Genomic DNA, 19,954 nt, shown 5'->3' on the forward strand with positions numbered 1-19,954 from the left:
GAACATTCCCACCAGGCAGAGCTCAGATTAGGCCAGATGATGGTTCTGATTACCAGAAAGTAAGTGGGAACAGAAGATTCACCATGGTGTGTGTAGCAGAAGCTGGGACCATGCAAGGAAACCAAATGTCTCAGAGGGAGATCTTTCCAGGGTGCTGCACCTGCTCCCCAGCTCGCAGAGCCAGAGAAATTACAGCAGTGCCATTGTCTTCCTCAGCATCTGGCCTTGCATTGTCACCAGGGAAGCTCTGGTTTAACTGACAGGCAGGGATGGCCACACAGACAGGTAAATCCCCAGTGAGAGCACCGATGCACATGCAGGGAAATGTTATTCCAGAGTTTGTCCTAGCTCCGGTTCAGAAACATCCCCTGCAGACCTGCCTGCTCTGCTGGGTCTTACTTCTCTTTAAATATCATTCTGTGCTAGTTTGACATTTCCCCCTCCTGCCAGCTACAGAGCTGGTCTGGAAAGCTGGAGGGGTTGTTTCTTTTTCATGACGTGAACGGGAGCATTCAAGCAGCGAGGCAGATCTGCTGCAGGGCACCAACAAATAAATGATACCAGCCCTCACCCAACAGAGCATAGATGGGAATTTCAGCTTCAGAGAGATGTTCTTGTTTCTCCTGCACCAGCATGGCATTTGCCTCAGCAAGACAGAGGCACTCTGCTGTCCTGCAGCTGTAGGTTCTTGCCTTCAGAAGCTGCTTATGTAGGTTTCGAACCTAAGACATTCAAACCTAAGACAAATACCTACAACAGGTTACAACAAGGGATGGAGGGAAAAGACAAGCATAATATGACTGGAGGTTGCCATTTTGTCTCCTGGCATATCTACTCACTACGATTTGTTTCTGAGTTTTGTTCAAAGTTATACTATTGTGCTCTCAATCCCCCTCCTTAGCCTGCCCTGCTAGAGAAGCGGCTGCCCACGGCCCAGGCCTTGTGAGGGACATCAGGACAGGTAAGCCAACTTTTCCCACAGTGCTGGAGTCCCTGGAAAGGCTGTGTGTCCATCTGAGGTGCATTTGAGCACAACCCCTCCCAGTCTGATGGTGTGCTATGCTTGTCCCCCCTGCTGGCTTCCTCCCAGGCTCCTTCCTCTCATTCTCATCCTTCCCACAGCGATAGCCTGTGGAGTCTCATTCAGCCATTTCACAATAACACTGTATTGATGCTGGAAGTTCAGATCATTATTTACAGAGATTACTTCCCCCTGTGGCACTCCAAAAGCTGCTGGCAGGCCTGCACGGCCCTTGTGCCAGCTGCCTTCCCAAGGAAAGCAAATTCCAGGTGGAATCAGTCTCGAGGCCTGGGGCAGAGAAGGGGATATGAGTCTTGGCAGAGCAAGAACTCACTTCTGACGCCCCATTTTTGGGAATGCCATGGCTGCCTTTGGGTTGGATGAGACAAACGTTTTGAAACTGCCTGAAACTCGTGTTGGTTGAAGTCACTGGGGGCCCGTGTCAGTCTCCCAGTGTCTCCCAGCTTGTTCATGCAGGAGCAATCAGCTGTATCATTTTCATGGGAAGCAGGAGGGCAGCTTGTTTTAATGTCTTCCTACGTGCAAAATATGACATGTCGAATTGAAAAATGCCCCCACGCACTTAATGCAGCTTTGGTAGCTCGCTGTGGGGGCCCACACTGATTGCTGCAGCCCGTGGGGATTCTGTGGGCTGAGTGACAATGGGGGACAGGAAAGGCTGTGATTTTTAAGTCCTTTTTGCATCATACTTTATCATAAGAAATGCAACATTGTTTGTCCTGTGTCACTGGAACATTCCCATGATCTCCTGTGTTTGCAGGAGAGGGGGAGCTCAGTTTGTCCCCTGCAGGGACATGCCCGTGTATCACATGTTTATTTATTAATTAGATCTGACTAACCTGGCAGACCTGGACAGGTGTGCTGTCCACAGAAGAACCCATGCAAAGCTCATCACCATCGACTTTTTCAAAAAACGTAGCTGATTTAGACAGATCATTTACAGGAGGTCAGTATCCCTCAAAATGTAATCCTGAAGAGAGGTGGCACTTCCATTCCTTGCTTTTATTCTCAGTTCATGCAGCAACACAAGCTTTGGTGGGTAGTCCCCAGTTAGTTTCTCAGCTTTGAATTTATTGCTGTTCCTGTTTCAGATTATTCAGCTTGTTGAGATCCAATATCCTTTCTGCACATGTAGAAAAATCCCTTTTATCAAAAGCTTCAGCCAATTCTTGTTCCAGATGTTCAGATGGTAATTCCATCAGCCGGGCTGATTTTATGTTCTTTAAAACTTTAGTAGCAAATGTTCGTGATTTTCACCTTGAAATTTATTTAATTTTAAAAAATATGTATTAAACTTATGTTTTAATACTCCGTGTAAGAATTTCACACCTTTTTTTAAATGGGCTTATATCTTAAGTATGCTATTGAATTATTAGTGAATCCAGCTTAACTGTTTACTTATGTATATGCAAAAGTATAGACATATACTTTAAAAGAAGAAAAGATTTTTAAAAATCATCCCATCTGAAGTCCTGATTCCCAAACATTAAGGGGGACTTTTGTGTTTGAAAAACACTTGCCAGAAGATAATGATTACCTCTGACTTCTGTTTTATCTTAAATGTGAAAACATCATTCCTCAGATGCCTGAGATGGACTGAAGCATCTTTTAATGATCCCTGCACATGTAAAAATTAAAGGCCTCATATCTGAATTTCCTGCCTTTCTTTTTTTTTTCTTTTTTAATTTCCAGGTGGTTTGTGTACAAATATAGCAGTGCTGTATCTAAGTACACAAGAAGTAATGTGAGTAAGGGGAAGTGGTGACTAAATTATTTGGAAATGCTGAAAGAGTTCTTTCCAGAACACAGGAGTAGAAAAAAAACCCAAAGCAATGACTTTGATCACTTATGTTTGAAACTTCTTTAAAGAACCTTTGTAAGAGAAAACGATTCTTTTAGGAACCAAAGCTGCTTTTCTAGAAGATGGACACAGCTGTTCTCTGAAACTGAAGCAGACCTCCTGCTCTGAAAGGCCTTGGTGAAACCTTCTTGGTGCACTCTTTCCACTGTCTCTTTAAAGAAGTTCTCGGGGGTTTTTGGCACGAAGGCGAAACAGGACAGGACCGCTGATGCAGAATCTCTCGTGCCTGTGCATTAGCAAACTGGGCATTAATGAGCTGATAGGGCTGGTTCGGCAGGAGGCATTTAGCCAAGCAGGTATTGTCATGAAGCCGAGCTGCCAGAGGAGGTGTGGCTCTCATCCTCAGCAAGGTCGGGCTCGGGATGTCATTAATCTCGTCTGAGATGCATGTTTGCTTATCTGCCTTTACGTTGTGCTCACCTGCTTTCTGTGCCTTCCTTTCTCTGCTGCGCGTGTTTGACCTTTTATCACTCACAACGTGTGTTGCATCCAGGCTGCTCTCCTTGTCCCGGTGCAGGAGCTGCAGGGACAGCAGCACATATTAAATGGATGCAGAAGGTACAGCTGAACAAGACAGAGGGACCCTGCAGCCGGGCAGAACTCCTGTGCTTTGTCCCAGCCTTCACCTCCTCACTTGGTCTCCACCACCTTTTCCAAGCTAATCCCTGGATGGACACGTGTATTCCCGTGAAATAGCCTGATGTTTACGTTGTGATTTTCATATTATTTTGTTTAGCTGCTGTTCTTGGAATATTTGCTTTAATGAAAATCCTAAATATCCATCTCTTCATCCCAAATGCATTGCTCTAAATGTTAAAATCAATGCTTTGTCAGGGGTGGAAGTTAAAATGTTTGACCAGCAAGGACATTGTTGAGTAAGCGCAATCTGAAAAAGCAGAAGAGATTCTTCCCTGTGAGGGTGGTGAGGCCCTGGCACAGGTTGCCCTGAGAAGTTGTGGATGCTCCATCCCTGGAAGCATCCAAGGCCAGGTTGGATGGGGCTCTGAGCAACGTGGGCTAGTGGAAGGTGTCCCTGCCTATGGCAGAGGGCTGGAACTGGATGGGCTTTAAGGTCCCTTCCAACCCAAAGCATTCTGTGATTCTGTGACATCCAGATTTCAATTGTGTAATGACTTCAGTGAGATATTCAGGCACTTCTGCAATGGGAAGAGGCAACTATTCCTCCAATTCACCAGCAGACAACTGAAATTCAGTCCATCCTGCACGTCTTCCAGCAGGAATGTTGAAGGGTGATTTTAGTTTTTACGCCATTGTTTGTCTCATGGATGGTCCTCAAATCATTTGTTTTAGGTATATAACATAAACATTTCAATTTTATAGGTTCAGTGAAGTTCTATTTATAAACTATTCCTATCAGCCATACTCACTCAGACATGACTTATTCCCCACTTAAACAAAATCGCTTTGTTTCTTCTTCTACTAATCCTTAACACAAAAAGACAGGGCTCACAAGTGAAGTGGAGAAAAAAGATCATTTTGATGTCTTTTCTAACCTAAAAAATAGGTATCTTCCATAAATGAAAGCTTTATTCTCCACACCTGTGGAGAGAGGGAGAGAGAGGGAGATCAATTCCAGTAGTACCTACATTGATCACCATTACTTTGTGCTCCCTTGCAGCTGTATTTTCCATGTTTCTCCCTTCTTCCTGGAAAAAATAATCCCTGTTGTCTGGCTGTCTGTCACTTTGCTTGGAGCATGGCAAGCACCGTGCTGACTGATACAGTGAGACAGCTCCAGTCAGCCCCTAAGACTTTCCTTATCACTTCTTGTCTCTCCAGAGCAGAAGATTCCAGTAATCTCAAGTGATTAACATGCTTGGGTCCTGCCACCTGATTGACTCAGCCAGGGAGCCTGGTTTGGCTTCCCACCTCAGTGAGTCACCAGAAAAGGGCATTTCCAGAGAGGTCAGTCCAGGAACAAACGATGTGAACGCATCTCTTGGAGATGGGAAGCAAACGCAGTTCCTGCTCCCGTCTGGGCAGGATGCTGCCGCCTTCCTCCGTGGCCTCTCAGCCCGAATCTTTCAGGAATGTCTGAAGCGCATTGTTTTCCGCTCCTGAAGGCCACTTAAAGCCTGAGCCCTGGCCGAGCCGGCTCTGACACTGCCTCATTGTGCGAGCTGCACCGAGCGGCTGCGGTTGTGCCGCAGCGTGCCGGGCAGCGACATCCGCGCTCAGCACTGCTGCTCCTGCAGGGAATGCACGAGGGGAGTGAAGCCTTCGGCTGCTCTGCAGCATCACAGCCCTGCTGTGGCACTCACACTGCTTGAGATACCCTTCAGAAAGGTGCTTCATGGCTGTCCCAGTGCTGGCTGGAGGGATCTGGGGAGTGCCTGTCAGCCTGGTTCTGTCGGGACTGTGGAAAGACCGCCTTGAGCAGCACTTCAGGTGGTTCTTCATTACCAGCTAGAAGTTGATGCCAGGAACAAACCAGGAGATGTGCTTGGGTATCTGAGAAACTTCAGGAAAATTTAAGGAAAATATTCACACAATTCCCCAGGCAATGGGAATGTGGAAAGATATTTTGAAAGGAAGGAAGGCAATATGTGCTCAGAATTAGTGGGAAGTGAAAAGTGAGAGTTATCCTGGTGTCTGGGGAGAAAAACTTCAGTGTAGGATGTCATCAGCAGCCAGGCATGGATGAAGGGTGGCAGTGAGGTCAGCTGTGATTATCAGTGTGAGTTGTGCAAGGGATGAGTTTGGCCGTGGCTAGAAGGAAAAGTCTCCTCCAGATTAGACAGATGCTACAAAGGGAGTTTCTGGTAGGGTTGTTATGTCCTGCTGCATCCAGCACGCCTGCTTTGCTCTGATAACACTTTGCTGTGCTTCACAGACTTGGGTATGTGCCTTGCTGTGCCAGCCTCGTGTGTGCATTTCAGTGGAGAGGTGCTTATCTGGGACATTCCAGTGTGCGGGCTACCAGGAGAAGTTATTGCTGGCACCTCTATGCCAGTTCCTGACTCCTCTGGGGAACATTTTGTCCTGTGTTTGAAGTTAAACACTTTTAGTACCCAAAGGGCTTCTCTTCAGCCCCATTGAGATCTGACTATACCAGGAATCCTCTCCTGAGTGTAAGCAACAACTATCTGCTGATACTGAAATTGAGGGAATGCTGTAACAAGTACATGTACATGAACCTAATGAGGATTTCAGCCCAGTTAAGGTGCACTTATACCTAAATTAGTGAGTGGGAGACCTCCAGGGAGAGGAAAAAAAATGTTTGGTAGGCCTGCAGAAATTTAAGCATGTAAAACTTTGTCAAAGTGTAACCTTTCCTTTCCTGATTCTTGATGACAGCAGTGATTTAGAGAAAGGGGAAGACAATGGTCTGGAACACCCAATCTTTTCAAGCAGCTGTGCTATTGCACATACCATGATATGGATTCCTCCAGCTGAGCCTGATGTGATTCCCACTCATGTCAGGAAGTTTTCTCTTGCTCACGTTTTACATAAAATATGCAGCATCTTCTGATTTGTAGCACTGCTCTTTGTGATTTCCAGATCCACCCTGACACTTCTCTGAGGTTCATGCTGGTTCATGCTCAGTGTTCCTGCTGGAGATGTTTCTGTAGCTAATTACATTTTCACCCTCATGGGTACGAGAAATTTTACAGAAAGCTTCCTTGTCCACTCGAAAAAGAACTAGAGTTTGCTTTTTCTTGATTTGCAGGGGCATTCCACACACACAACATTCCAGATCAAACACACGAGGCTGATCATCTGAAACTGAGCACTTGAAAGAGTCCCAGGTGCTGAGGCAGATTGGTCACTTCTTACATGGCCTTCTGCTTTTTGGGGGGTTGAAACCAGAAACTTCAGGACAGAGAAACTTTAGACGAGAAACTGCAGCAGAGCCAAGAGAGGCCAACATCTCTTCCATCAGTTCAGCAGCAGGTTCAGTGTGCAGGCTTTTCTTCCTGCTTTCAAACTCTGTGGGAAGAGTCAGGGATGGGACAGCCAAGGTCAGGTTTGACTGTTTCAGGGACAGTTTGGGAGCATTTTGTACTTCAGCTGCTTGGGATAAATGAATCCTTTGGGCACCAAATCTCTCCTGCCCTTTTTAGGAAGGGATTGGATGGGAATTTAAATATGCGGAGAAAGGTTCAGGTATGGATTTGACAGCTAGAAATAGTTTATGCAGTGCTTTGTCCCAGGACTGAACATGGTGCCAATACCGAAGCTCAAGGCCAAAACAGTTCGCTGTGTTGAGCATTTAACAGTCAGGATACTTCAGGTAGCTGAAAGCCAGGACAGCTTTGACAGCCCGGCTACAACAGCTGGTCAGAAGATCAAACATTTCCGAGATAATGGCTTCTAACAGTAAAACAGTGCTGCTGCTGAGAGAGTGAATTCCAGCTCCCTCATGTGAAAGAAGCTCCCAGGACAAAAGCACCATTTTCTCTCCCTATAACTCCATCTGCACAAGGTGCTTTTACTGGCACAGCTCCACCTTCAGAGGATCTTATCACAGCCCTGACTGACACAACTGTGCCGAGAGAGTCAATGCTGGAGCTCTGACCTGAAAACACCCTGTCTCAGCTGCGGGGTTAATATCTGGCTGGGAGTAAAAGAGGGACTCACTGAATCCAGTTTCTGAGCTGTCCTGAAGTGAAAGCCATGCATAGCCTGGGTGGGAAATCATTGTTCTTTGGGAAGGAGATCCCTCAGCTCTTTCAGCTCTTGTATTTTGGGGAACAGGTTTGGTGTAGAGGAAAACCTTTGGGGCCCAACAAAATGCCGAATTTATTTACAAAAAGTTGTTAAAAATTGGCTGTGATATACATGGGTTGTAATTGCGTTTCAGTGCCTTCCCCGTGAGCTAGCATTGATTGAATCATAGAATTATAGCATGGGTTGGATTGAAAGGGACCTCAAGGATCATCCAGTTCCCAGCCCCTCCCATGGGCAAGGACACCTTCCACTATCCCAGGTTGCTCCAAGCCCCATCCAGCCTGGCCTCAGATGCTTCCAGGGATGGAGCAGACACAGCTTCTCTGGGCACACTGTGTCAGGACCTCACCACCCTGATAGGGAAGAATTTTTTCTTAAAAACACTTGCTTTGTGCCGGGGATCTTGGAGTTCATCTGCTCACCCCATTGATCCAGCTGAAAATTAACTGCAGTGGCTCACTCCTCCTGGCTGTACCATGCTGTGTGTGGGAGATGGGAAGTACTGCCCAAAGAAAATCCTGTAAGAAAGTGCACACTGCTCCTTCAAAATGCCTCTGACAGCTCTTGAAATACTGGGCTTAATGCCATTTATTGATTTGTAACCACGGAGACGGTGCGTGTTCCCAGTCCAAAGTCAGGGAAAAACTCTTTTCCTTTACCTCCTCAAGGAGTGAACAATGCTGGAAAATGCTCTTACTCCTTGTAACCTCCCCAAGCCTTCACAGGAGGGACCAGCAAATTGTTTGCCTGCTCAGAGGCTGCTGCATTTTCACAAAGGTGGAGAAAATCAACCATTCCTTGTAAACCAGCCTGGAGCAAAAAGGGCTAAACTATTCTGGGAGATGAGAGATAAGCACACCAGAAAGCCTTATCAGAGATTTGTCTTAACTTGCAAAGGCATTTTCTTTGATGAAAGAATCCAAACAGTTGTTTGAAATGTTCTGTCTGCTAAGATTTGTTTTCAGAGAAATCTCTCTCTTGCCATGCTGCCAAATGAAACCCTTCTGCATTAGGTTTTTTAATAAAGATCTTCACTTTCTGAATTAAAAATTCAAAGTGCAAAAAGCGCAGTCAGAAACAGAAAATTCAAAAAGCAAAGGCTGAAGAATAGTGGATCCATATTTGTTCCAAGTTCTTGTTATTGGGCAAATCCAAGTCCAGCCATTTTGGTTAGGATGGAGTGCTGGAGCAGGATCCCCGTGATTCAGCCTGGTGTGACCTGGAGTGTGACCAGCACTCACCCATCAGCTGACAGCAAACTGGTAACATTTGCCGGAGAACTGATGACAATTTGAGGAAAATGGGAAAAACACCAACTGCAGAGCACCAGAACCATAGGTAGGCACCAAAGTTTTGAAACAGAGGTACTAGAAATAGAAGATACCAAAGAAATCCAGGTATTTTAAAACTGCCTTTCTTTTCTCATAGTCTAAAATTCAGTCCTGCTGTTTAATCTGAGACACACTGGAGCTGTGTGGCCAACATGACAGGCTGGTAACTTGCCAGAAAAAAAAAGTGGTTGGATCGACTTGTCCTCTTTGCCAACTGTGTTTAAAAAGCAAGTGATATCTTTTCATTTTTGTTTGGAATTCAACATGTCACCAATACCTTTTTTTTTTTTTTTTTTTTCATTTTGAATGGGAACTTCCACTTTTTTGCGTTTTATAGTCAGAAACGGAGTACAAGCAAATTGTCTTTTCCATGAACAAAACATGAATTTTTTCCTCCAACCCAGCTCTTGGAGAAGGAATGGGAGGAAGAGCTTTGAGTCAATGCCAAACAAAACTAAGAGTTAGTTGGCTGACCCCCCCTTGGTCTGTTATTTGTGCGGCTCCACTCCTGAAAGTGCAGCATCTCAGGCCTTTCTGCCCTGGAGCTGGTAAAGCAAAGGCTGGTTTTTGGCACGGCCGCGAGGCTGTTGATGCAGTGCACTGAGTCCCTTACACTGCATAAATGAGAGAGTAATGCTCGTGCGAATGTAGCAAGGACGGCTGCATTAAAACCCGCACCGTGTTTACCCTCGGCACTGAGGCGAAGCGCTGGCATGGGTGCACTCAGGTGCAACCAGGGTGTCTGTCACCCAGTGCTGCGGTGCCCCGCGGTACGGTGCTGCCTCCTGCCAGCCGCAGCGCCGGGGGCCTGGCCCGACCCTTTTCCTTGCCGGGGAGCGATTTTGGGGAGATCTCGGGCTGCTCCAGCACAGCGCAGACCGCGGACATTGCTCGGGGTCCCGAGGTGTGCGGGGAAGGCCGGCTCCCGGGCAGGGCACCCTGGGCTGCTCCCAGGGAGGTGGCGGAGTCGCGGCTCTTGAGGGTGTTTTAAGCCTGGACGCGTTTAAGTGTTTGAAGTCACTTGGTACCAGGGTGAGGCTCGCAACGCGGTGTTCAGTCACGGGCTGCACTCGATGATCTCTGAGGTCTCTTCCAGCCTCAGCGATGCTGTGATTGCCCGTGAGGGGCATTGGGAACACGGCGGCTCCCTCATGGCCGGCCCCGGCAGCGGCGACGGGCGGTGCCTCGGCCGGGCGGGGCAGAGCCGCGGCTCGGGGCCGGTCCGGGGCCGCGGGCGGAGCGGGGCGGAGCGGGGCGGGCACGGAGAGGAGCGGGGCGGGCACCGAGCGGAGCGGGGCGGGCACGGAGCGGAGCGGCGCGGGCGGGACGGCGGCGGGGGCTGCCCGGAGCCGGCGGAGGCGCGGCCGCCCCGGGAGGGCTCCGCGCGGTTCGGCCGCAGGTAAGGGAAGTTCCCGGGAGCCGCTCCGAGACCGCTCGGAGCCGAGTGCGGAAACTTCGCGTCCCGGCGGGATGAGCCCCGTCGTGCCCTGCCCCGGCGGCTCCTCCTCTCCTCCTCTGCCGCCGCCATGGCCCGGGGCCCCCGGCAGCGGGGCCGGAGCCGGCCCGGGCCCGGGGACGGGAGCGCCGGGTGTGCCCGGAGCGGGGGGCAGCGGGGGAGCTGCCCCGCCTCATCCCGCCAGCCTCTGTCCCCTGCGTGTCCCTGTCCCCGTGCCCCGCCTCATCCCGCCAGCCTCTGTCCCCTGCGTATTCCTGTCCCCATGTCCCGCCTCATCCCGCCAGTCTCTGTCCTCTGCGTATTCCTGTCCCCATGTTCCGCCTCATCCCGCCAGCCTCTGTCCCCTGCGTGTCCCTGTCCCCGTGTCGCTTCCCAGGGCTTTCGGCACTCCCGACCTTCTGTGCCTTGTTTCTGTGCTGGACCTGACGTAACTTTTCGGGAACTTTTGGGGAGAGGTTGGCGGTCTCCGGTTTAATCTTTTCAGACTCGAGTAGGACGCTTCAGGCACCGGTGCTGTGAAACTGCAGTTATGAGTTTTATCTAGAGCTAACAAATGTGGTTTGATTTAAGGCCTGGGGTTCTTACATCCTGTAATTATTTTTTCGAGGTCTGTTTCTGTTCGAGCCGTGACTTCTAGCAGCTGAAATAGCCGTGCTTGCTCACGCCGTGTCTGGGCTGCAGCCGGAGCTGTAGGAAGGTGCTTTACACCTCCGTGCCTGTTTCTGGGGAGAAGGGAAGCTTTGGTGTTCAACGCTTGGCTGTGGTGTAACACGTGTGTGCTCCCTCGTGTGAGTGAGGAACACGAGAGGAGTTCCAGGCTGGGCTTGGCCGAGCCTGAGCCTCCGGAGGCTCTGCTGGCTCTCCTTGCTGTGTCCCGAGCAGAGCCAGGGCCGGCAGCACCGTGTGTAGGCTCTGTGTGGGTTGCACTGGCAGCATATTGAGCAATACGAGTGTCGCTGCATTCCAAAAAGTAAACAGCAGAAATGGGTCACGGAGTGGGAATATTCTCCATGCTTACCCCATGGAGCTTTGGGGAGGAAGATGTCCCAGAGTGTCAGCTCGGGATTTATTGCCTCTGTTAAAGGGAGCAGCTGTATCTTGAGGATTTACATTTATGTAAGTAGAGGTTTCAGTAAAACTGGTGCTCTCAGTGAGGCAGCATGGCAGGTTGGTTTGAGAGGCATTCTGGAAAGTACAAGTACAGAAATGTACTTCAGCTCTCAGTTTCAAGTGCAGCAAAGATTTTGGCCTCTTAACTTCTTCCCATCACTGGGAAATGAAGAGCCAGAGCGCTCCCTAGATCAGTTTCGTAGCCTTCCCAGTGCTCCCAGTGGAGTTTTGGATTTAGCACAGCTTCTTGAGGAGCTGTGTCAGAGCTCAGCTGCTGGCAGTGACAGTGACTGTCGGTGGTGTGCAGCGGTGCTCACACATGAGGATGGATGTTCCCGTGCCAGGAGTGTGAAGTTGGTGTTTCTCTCCTCCCTGAAGGCAGCGGGAGCCCCACTGTTTGCCTGGCTGTGAGGGGGCCCTGAGGAGCAGGTTCCCTCTTTGGCAGCCCATCCATCTCCTGCCTCCAGCCCTGGGATTTCATGCATTTGCTGCATGTGGGTGTAGGAGTTGTGCTGAGGAATGTGGAAGTTGGTTTGTCCCGGGCACTGTGTCTGCAGCAGGTCCAGGCTCTGGAGAAAACTCGGTGAGTAAGGTTCCTGCTTGTCCCTGACACGCAGGGTGGAGCACCTTGAAACCAGGGATGTCCCATGGGCCAGGGAACCGTGGGGAATTGCATCTCTTTTTCCTATTTAGATACATAGTCCTGTTTCCTTCTGGGCTTTGACACACATTGCAGGAAGGAGAGGGGTGCTGCTGAGATTGTCTGTGGAGGTGCAGGGGGAGGCTTTGCCTGGGACCCGTGGCAACAGGAGGATAATTGTTAACATTCCTGAAATGGCAGCCATTCCCAGGAGCCCGAGGCTCCCAGGTGGTGCTGCCGGCCTGTCTGGTGCCATTGGTCCCTGGTGCTGAGCAGGACAAGGTGTGGTCAGTGCTCACTGGCCGGCTCAGGTGGCCCGAGGACAGGCCGAGCTGTGTGCTGAGGTGCTCGGTGCAGTGTCCTTGAGGAGGTTTGGTCTCTTTAATCCATCCAAGTGGGGGTTCTCCGATGGTTCTTTCCTCGCTTGAAGGAACACTTCCAGTGAAGTGGAAATCCTTCCCCTGCAGAGCTTTGAAACCAGCGAAGGTTTAGTCACTTTCTTGTCGGTGGTATGATTGCATCAAACCAGGCCTTTGGCTTGCTGAGCACAGGGGAGCTGCTGTAAACTCCTTTGAGGAACTGATTCTCTTTGTTGTGCTTTGTGTTTTTCTGGGAAGGAAGGGAGGAGGGAGCATGGAGAGGGGTCCAGATCCCAAATCTGGTACAGCTGTTCCAAAAACATATCCCTGACTCCTGAGGTGGTTCAAAAGGGGTGCAAAAACCCCCAAATGCCTCTGACCGGGAGTCTGCTGTTTTGCAGTAGTTTTCAACAGAGAAAGCAAGAGCCCAGATATTGGGCAGGATTTAGGGGGCTGATAAAACATCCTGTGGTGTTAGTGGTGGTCAGTAAAGCCCCTGTCCCACTGCTGAATTTGCATGCCCTTCCTCAAGGAGGTGCTGGTAACTTTTGCCTCAGCTGCTAAATGGTGATGTGCAAGTTAGGTTGGCACATCTGAGACAGCTTCTTCTCGTACTTACCTTGGTGATTGTCAGGGCTTCAAAGCAAAACTGAAGTTATGTGGCTGCTTTAAAGTGGGCAATTATGATCTGACCTATTTCTGCCTGGCCAAACCACATCTCTAAACTTACAAAGGCAAGGAACAGGTTAATTGGAAGGTTCAGGCAAGTTTTGTTGTGTTCACTCTTCTTGTGTGGAACGTGTGCATGCAGCTGTGCATTAAGGATGCATAAAAACACTTAATACCTTCATAAATAAAACTACTTAATACCTTCCTGTACTTAGGCTGAGTAGTGAACCCATTCCCCCATTAGTAATTGTGAGATCCCATTAGTCATCCCATTAGTCATCCCATTAATGTCTTTGCTTTTGAATCCAGCCTAGGAGAGGTGAACTACGTTGCCCTGCCTCATGCTTACTGCTGGTGTTTATGCCCACGTGATTTTTTAGCATTTACAATAATTCCCACCCTGACTGAATGAAGGCAGGGTGGTCATTTAATGACAGCTTCAGAAATCACAGGTAGCTCTTTGGAGATGTTTGCCTTGCAAGCATTAACCTTTTCATCACACAGAAAAGATTCTGTGCTATTGCTCAGAGATTACATCTCTCTGTCTTTGGACAAGTCAGCGTCTAATCCAGAATGCAAACTTGGTCATCTTGGAGGTCAGTGTTTCTCCTGCTATGGGTTTGCTACCTGTTATTGTGTGTTTCCAATTTGAGGCAACTTCAGCAGAGATCACAACATGTCCTGACATCTCTCAGTGGGTCTCTCATGGGATCTTTGCCTTGGATCTCCCTCTCCCTTGGGAGGTTGCTCAGCTGGGAACATACCTTGAGATGTAGGGAATAATGCATTTTTGTATTCTCTCCTTTTTATTTCCCCCCGTCTCTCACAAGTTGACCTGGGTGTTAACTCAGCTCATACTGAAGACAGTAACTGTTTGTTACTTTTCCACTAGTTCTTGCTGCCAAAGTAGTACTTTATTTGTGCTTAAAGGATGGAATTCTCAATTAATAATTCAATCATCACACTGGATTCACAGTTGCTTGCCCACGCTTGTATTGCCCTTACTATGGGCACATACGATTTCCTGGTGTCCTTTAGCTTCCAGAGCGCTTTGTTCCTCTGTGACTTCTGCAGTGCATGAGGAAAGTGCGTTGGGTTAAAGTTTTCCCCTTTTTTCGTTGGCTGTCTTTCTGTTTCTGTTAAAAGGCCAAGATAAACCAATTGTGTAGAAAGCTGATTTCTTTCCTCAGTGGAACTATATTTAGGTACAGGTTTTACAGCCCATTGTAGGCAAAGCCTTTCTGTTCCCTGCCCGGATCATCTTTATTATCAATCATGGAATCACAGCTTCTGTTAGGCTGGAAAAGACCTCCAAGGTCAATGAGCCAAATCGTTGACCAATCTCCACCTTGTCACCCAGCCCAGAGCACTGAGTGCCATGTCCAGTCCTTGCTTGGTCACCTCCAGGGATGGGGACTCCAGATCTCCCTGGGCAGCCCCTTCCAATGCCTGAGCACCTTTTCCATGAAGAAATTCCTCCTGATGCCCAACCTAGAGCCCAGCTAGAGGCTGTTTCCTCTTGTCTGGTGCCTTGTTCCCTGGGACCAGAGCCTGAATTCCCTTGGCTTCATTCTCCTGTCAGGGAGTTGTGGAGAGCCATAAGGCTCCCCTGAGCCTCCTTTTCCTCCAAGTTAAACACCCCCAGCTCCCTCAGCCGTTCCTCATCAGGCATGTGCTCCATCCGCTTGCCCAGCTCTGTTCCCTTCCCTGGACACGCTCCAGCCCCTCAGTGTCCATCTTGCAGTGCCAGAACTGGACACAGCACTTGGGCTGAGGCCTCGTCATGACAGAGGGACAGTCACTGCCCTGGTGCTGCTGGCCGCTCCCTTGCTGACCCAGCCCAGGAGCCACTGGCTTCCTGCCCACCTGAGCAGGTGTTAGCTCATGTTCAGCTATTGCCAGCCAGCACCCCCCATCCTTTTCTGCTGGGCACTTTCCAGCCACTCTGCCCCAGCCTGGAGCAATGCAGGTGGAACTTGGGATAGACTGGGCTATGTAGTCCAGCCTTGCCAAACTAACATATCTGCTGGCTGTGAGTCCTGTCAGCTCTTGCTGTGGAGTGCTCGGTCCCTTTGTGCTGACAGAGCTGATACTTCAGGAGAGAGCTCCTCACCAGAGGTGCTGCCTGGGAGGAATTGTTTTTGGTCAGGTGAGGATGCTCCTATTCCCCTCTCTGTGCCACTGCATCATTAAGCAGTGCAAGTTGTGTCAAGGAGCAGCATCAGAGGCCACTTCAGCAGTCTCTGGCTTGTGGTGTTTTAGGGGAGATAAAAGTAACAAACCCAGTGACTTTAAGCAGCCCTTGGCATCCATTTTGATGGGAATCCCTGTTCCAGCAGGCACAGTGTGGTAACTTTTGCATGAATAAAAAATGCCAAATGGTACCTGTGCACAAAAGGCTCTGAGGTCAGGTGTGCTGATGCAAAAGTTAGTTTGCACTTGCATCTCTCTTTATAGGCTTTTTCCCTAAATATTAGTGGAGAACTGGAGGTTGAGGCTTGAGCCAGCTGCTGCAGCATCTGAACTCCAAAGTGGAGAACTCTGTGCTGCCAGACAGCTGTGAAATCGTCACAGATGGGAAAAATCTGATAACCACTAGTGTGAATCAGCATCTTTTAAATCCAGCAGTCCTCATGACTCCAAATGTGATGGATTTGGGAGAAGAACTTTGCGTTCTTGCTTTGTTACAGACGCATCAAAATAAGAGGAAATTATAATGGTCTGGTCTCCCCTGCCTCATCTCAGACTGATCAGTTCTGAAGCAAAAGCATAGGGAAAATCAGGGTGTATTTTATATGTCGGTGTAGAATTAACCCTAGATAGTTCATGGGCACTGCAGTGGTTGTGAAGGGAGACACAATACACACAATTTACGGTTGGTGACAGAAAAATAACTAGAAAAAAACCTAAAATAACTAAAGTATACAAACGGCCAAACAACCAACCCCCCAGCTGCCTCATTCTCAAGTCTTTCCCTTGTTGTGCTTTGTTATGGAGGACAGAAACAAGAATGCACATGCACTCACCCAACCAGCACCAGGATCTGTTTTAAGGATGAGGGAGGGCAGTCCCTTTCCTTGGTTCTGTGACAGCTGTGCACACAGCTGTCCATCTGCTCTGTCAGCAGGCATGGCCGTGGGGGTCTGGTTCCCTCCCAGCTTTGTGGTTCGTGGGCTGAGTCTGTCCAAAGAGTCCAGACAGAGAAATCTTGACTTCATATTTTCTCTTTATAGTGTGTGTATTTTCTCCAAAGTGTCTGTACTAGCTACAGCCAGGTAGGAAGTTTTGACAGAAATACAGCCTTTGTGAAACATGGAAAAGATGTGAGCACTGTTGAAGGAAGTTAGGTATTCAGACTAGCCCAGGTCATGCAGAGTGTAAGGGATGGGGAGAAGAACCTGCATCCCATTTGGAGGCTGTTCTCTGTGGTTTTGGGTGTTGTGAGGTTGGGATGTGAGGATGTCTGTAGGATCAAATTAAGGTTCTGTAGTGTGTAGTGCTGCTAATTAATCTGTCTTGAAGAGCAGGTGAGAAGAGTATCTTTTTTGGAAAAACACCTTGAGCTGTTGGTGTGTTTCTGAAAATAGTTATGATCTCACGTGGTTGTAGCCCTTGTGATCTTGGGTTCTGTACAGCTTTGCTGTGTCCTTACACAGCTGCCATAGGTTGGTAAAAATCCCTCTGTCTGTATGGAGAGTGTCAGAGTCTGTTCTCTGTGAGGCTTGGATCAGGTGGGCTGCTCCTGTGGAAGAAGTGCTGTGGAGACAGGGGAAGGGAGCAAATGCCTTGGGATCTTCTCAGTGTGAGGGTAAGCAGATACTCATAGATGTCAGCTGTGTTTTGCATGATTTTGGAGCATTTTTTTGTGTCTTTGAAGTACCCATCTCCCCTGTTGTCCTGGTTTAGGTTTTGCACCTGTGCTAAGAGTAGGATGGATTCATCTTTGTCCATCCCCAGCCTCAGGGGGAGTATGCTGTCTTGGAGAGCTGCTGCATGTAGGATGCTGAGGCAGGCAAGGGCTGGGATGTGGGTGAAGCTTGGAGGAACAGGAAACATTCCTGGTGCTGGAACCTACATTCCAAGCTGGAAAACACGTGGGAGGTGGTGGTTTGATGGCTGTGATGCTCAACCTTTTTGCTCTCCCTCATGTGCTGGAAGCATCTCTGTTAGACTTTTGTTCAGTGGTGAGGGAGGGATGGTACAAGAAGTTCCCTTTGAAAGAACCAGACAGAAATTTTATCCTCCCCATGAAAAGCAAGGTGCTCCATCCCACAGCTCACAAATCCTTTGTGTGATCTACACCCTGGGGACCTCTGTGCTGCGAGGGGGGACCTCCACATTGCAGCTGGAGGCTGAAGTAGCCGTCCCTGGTGACTTCCCTCAAGATCCAAGTTCAAATGTCTGTTCTCCTGGACATGGATGTGCATCATAGGCAGTGTCATTGCATTAGTGGCCTACAGAGAGGGAGGGGAGGACATGTTGGAGCATCCAGGGCACACTGAGGGCTCCCCATTGCTGCCCACAGCTGTTGGCACAGTGGAGCAGGGGTCTTGCTGAAGAAGAGATGGGTGTGTTGAGCAGCTGATCTCCAGGAAAGGCTTACAGCAGCTGGGTGGCTTCTGGTGGGTTCAGGTGCTGGCTTTGTTGTAGTATCCTCTGTCCTGCTTCCAAACCAGGATTAAGCCAAGGAAAATATTTCTTTGCTCTTAATTTAAATCCCTGGGAAGTTGGTTTTGCATCAGAGCAGACTTGAAAAGGCTTATCAGTTGGATCTTAGAGCCATCAGCATTTTTTTTCCCCTCCACTTAACCAAAGCTGTTTTAATTGGTGACAGCACTTTTAATTTGTTATGTTTGTAAAGGAAACATCACAGGGGAAAGTTCAGAAATGCATATTTATATTTCTTGCCTGAGCTTAAATTTGCTCTAAGAATTTGGGGTTTGTGTTTTTATAAAGAAGGGCTGGATTTTTTTCCTATATTGCACAATTTTTGTTTGGTTTATTGTTTGTTTTCTTCTCCTCCAGAACCAGCGTGTAGTAGCTTGCTTTGGTGTCCACCTTCTCTTGGATGTGAAACATGTAACTAACAGATCCTAACCAAAAGCATCTTCTCAGAGGTTCCCACACTCATGGTGGAGCTGGTGTTGGACCTCCTGTGCTGGGCAGGGCCACTGCAATCTCTGATGGTGCTGGACACAGCTGTATTTTCTGGAATAGCTTTAGGATGTGCGGCAGGAATTCGGATGTTGTGGGGGGGTTGTGCCATTCCCTGCCCCTCTTCTTGGCAGGACTGGAGCCTGTGCTGGTGAGGGATCCTAGGGAGGTGTGTGCCCTGCTCTGGGTGAGTGGGAGGACTGCAGCTGGGTTTGGGGTGCAGATATGCCCCCTCCCTCCCCAGTGCCCTGGGGGAGGCATGCAGCCATCCAGCAGCAGTGGCTGAGGCTGGGACTGTGCCCCGTGGCGCAGTGGGGACGCTGCAGTCTCATGGCTTGCTGTGGCAGCTGTTGGGTGGTGTGACCAGATTTGTTGTACTGCTCTAATGCTGGGATGCTGCTGGCAGTGTTGAGGTGGTGGAAACATCTGGGAGCAGCTGGCTGCGCGATGAGGTGAGTCCTGTGGCTTCCCCCTGGCATTGCCTGTCCTCAGACAGCTTCTTGGGGAGCTTAGAGGATGATTAATTCTTCACCCATTTCAAGCCTTCACAAGAGCTACAAAGACTGCATTGAAGATGTGGCTGCATAACTGGATGGGCATTAGGTGGACAGAGCAGTCATGGGTTTGTTCTGCAGCAGCAGCATCTGGCTCTCTTTGCAGTGGAGCTTGAGAGTGTCCTTTTGGTGAGCAGTGATGAGGCTGTAAACGCATTCCTGAGATGAGAAGACTGAGATTTGTTTTCAGGGTGGTGCTGGTAAACTTCCTGCAGCTTGTGGTAGAGATAATTCTGCAGGTTCTGGCTCCATTATTGTGGCTGGGTCTAAGGTGAATTTAAGAAAAAAGTTTTGGTTGAACAGGCTTTCCTTTCTGTTTTATCCAAAGGGAAGTATCTGTTCAGAGCCTGATCTGTTGTTCTCATTAATGAGGGAGTTTCTGAACAAGATCTAAATCCATGATTATTTGCATATCCTTATCTGTGTCACACAGAGTTTTCCAGGTCGATATCTCATGTTTCAGACTCTTTTGTCATGGTGTGCGGTCCTAAATCTGCATATGCAGGAATGATTTATCTTTAAGGGTCAACTGAGTGAAGGCATGTTTCTCAGCATCCTTTTGGGCAGAATCAGCTGCTGAGGACTGGCAGTCCTGAGTTCATAGAAAGCTCTTGGGCTGTTGTTGGAAGCAGAATGAAATGCAGAACTGTCCATCCTGTCCATCACGAAGCTGTAATGCCTGGTGGGGGTGGCGAGGAGAAGGCAGCATCTTGTAGCCCAGCATGACTGTGAGGATGGAGGTCCACCAGAGAGATTTGTGTTGGAGCAGAACCACAGCCAAGCCTTGTGTAGTAGGGCCTCCATTTGTGCAGGGTGATGGCAGCGGTAGCTGGAAATGTTTTTCCTTTTGGAGCTTGTTGGAAGACAATCCCTGTTACGTGTGTGTATGTTTACCTCCTTTTTTGCATAAGTACCGAAGCAGGACCAGGTTCAAGGCTATCTTTTGCAAGGAGCTTCCGTGCTGATGTCTCCATCTGAAATCTGCTCCCATTTTCTTCAGCTTGTTGCTCTCAGACCTCACAGTGCTTGAAACTCCCCCTCCCTTCCCCACTCTTCCAAGGAATTTTGCAAAGAAATCAATAGCTG

General features: G+C 48.9%; 1 protein-coding gene across 20 annotated transcripts in view; it reads left to right on the top strand.

Annotated features, from left to right (window-relative positions):
* Positions 1-10,249: 10,249 nt before the first annotated feature.
* PPFIBP1 (PPFIA binding protein 1) overlaps positions 10,250-19,954 on the top strand; it is a 102,255-nt gene continuing 92,550 nt past the window's right edge. For 16 of the 20 annotated variants that reach the window (XM_040063532.2, XM_040063538.2, XM_040063535.2 and 13 more), the window contains exon 1: positions 10,250-10,325. The gene's annotated coding sequence lies outside the window, so the exon portion shown is untranslated. The remainder of the gene's footprint in view (positions 10,326-19,954) is intronic. The other 4 variants (XM_058420487.1, XM_040063533.2, XM_058420488.1 and 1 more) reach the window with 3 other exon arrangements.

This window comes from Hirundo rustica, chromosome 4 (assembly GCF_015227805.2).
Source record: "Hirundo rustica isolate bHirRus1 chromosome 4, bHirRus1.pri.v3, whole genome shotgun sequence".
NCBI classification, from domain to species: domain Eukaryota; kingdom Metazoa; phylum Chordata; class Aves; order Passeriformes; family Hirundinidae; genus Hirundo; species Hirundo rustica.